Consider the following 1942-nt stretch of genomic DNA (forward strand, 5'->3'; position numbering starts at 1 on the left):
GTGCTGTGCTTGCAACAGTTAATCTACCCTCTTCCCTATAAGCCCAGAAATCGTATTACAATGTACTAAATTAGCAACTATTGACTACTCTTTTTATAACTTTTAATCTAAAATTTCCACTTAGAAGAAAAGCTCTCTTTAAATAAATAATTTCATTTAAAATTCTTATTAAAAGTAATTATAGATGCTTTTTCACAGCAATATTTAAAAGATACTTTAATAAACCAGTTGTCAATATGTAAAGTCACACAAGAAATATACAAACTAGCTTACTGCACAGATGGAAATCTTATTTATCTCAATTCCCCAGAGGGAAGAGGGAAGGGGACTATTTATTAAGCGACACTCTCCAAGCCACTTTACAGGCGTTATCTTATTTAAAGCATTCAGCAATTTTCTGTTTCATTATTTTGCAAATGAAGAAACTTAGGCTCAGAGAGATTGTAACTTGTACATGTTCAGAGTGTGGTGGAACCAGAATTTGAACCTTGATTCTGTTTGACTTCAGAGCATGAAGTCTTTCCTTTACAAGTTTGAGGAACTGATCTGTAGAGAGTGTCTACTCTAAGCCTCAAGGCCTCGGCCCCTCATTCTCTGCGCCTTCCTTGTCTTTCCTTGGGCTTCCGTCCCTGTCCTTCTCGATGAATTATGACCTCCTCAGTGATTACGTCCATTATCCTCAGCATGGCGGGGTTTTCTGGCATAACTAAAGCTGGAACTTCGAGTCCTCTGGTGTGTGGGATTCTCCCTCCTCCCAAGTATTGAACTGCATCACTTAATATGCAAAGAGGGTTTTAAAATTTTTCTTTGCTTGCTTGCTTGTTTTTTCCAAAGGAGTGAAGAGGATCTGGTGAAAGAGCTGGGGGTGAGAGTGATAGTGGAGGGACTACACGGCATCCCAGTGGACGTTTGCCATTTTAATTTTTTGGACCGTCTAACTTTTTTTTTTTTTTAACTAAAGGACATTTATTTGTTTCTCAGTAAGACTTTGTCTTGAGGACATAACTAAACCGCGTCACCACCCCCACCCTGGTTTGAAGAAGGGTTAGTACAGTGAATGTTATAAAGCAGATACGAACAGTCTGAAGAACTGGAAACAACATTAACTGACAAAAACCAACTTCCACCTAAATCATCATAAAAATGTTTAAGTAAAAAAAAAAAAAAGGAGTGGAGAGAAGGGGGCAAAGGGGGTTTCAGATCGAACAAGATCCTATTTCATCTAATACACTCAATCCTGGCTAGAGTGTACCAAAATGGAAACAGGATTACTATAATACAAAACTTCTACTACAGCACACTGTACACACCTGTGTTCCAAGCCCACCCCCATCCCCCTAACGCTTCCAAACTCAACTATTTCCCGGCCTGTTGGGCCTGTCGACGAAGGAGCACGTAGATCTTCTCTTTACTCCAGTCTTTGTTATAAGGCTGGTATGTCAGGGTATCAGCTCCGTAAACGAGGCAGCTGAGGTCGGCCAGGTCATCCACGACGTCAAGTAACTGACTGATATCATACGTGATAGAGGGGCTGTTGGGATTCATTCTCTTCAGGTGTTCATACATTTTACAAACACCTTCCATGCATTCATTCACAGATTCATAGTCAGCATAAGTTCTGCTTCTGGCCTCTCGGTAGGCTGTACCAGCAAAATGGTGTGAGACATCGCGCCACACTCTCGCCGCCGCCGTCGCCGACTCCGCTCTGGACCTTCTAACTTCTGAGTCCTCTCTGTGTATTTAAGACTCTCACAGTGTGAGGGGAGAGGTCCAGACAATTGTCCTGGCCTCTTTGTAGCCTGAATGCGCCACATGACTGAGGTCTAGGCAATGAGACAAACCTTGCAAGGGCTCTGAATTGGGAGCTAGTGAGCTAGAGGAGGTCTGGGCCAGAAGCTGAGAGATTAGTGTCACCGAAAGACTTTGTCAATGTCTGGGAGCC

General features: G+C 42.4%; 1 pseudogene across 1 annotated transcript; it reads right to left on the reverse strand.

The window, feature by feature from the left end:
• Positions 1–615: 615 nt before the first annotated feature.
• On the reverse strand, positions 616–1667 carry LOC307197083 (enhancer of rudimentary homolog; annotated as a pseudogene). The gene has a single exon. The product of its transcript is annotated as an enhancer of rudimentary homolog (transcript).
• Positions 1668–1942: the final 275 nt, after the last annotated feature.

This window comes from Stenella coeruleoalba (genome assembly GCF_951394435.1).
Source record: "Stenella coeruleoalba genome assembly, chromosome: 1".
Classification (NCBI taxonomy): Eukaryota; Metazoa; Chordata; class Mammalia; order Artiodactyla; family Delphinidae; genus Stenella; species Stenella coeruleoalba.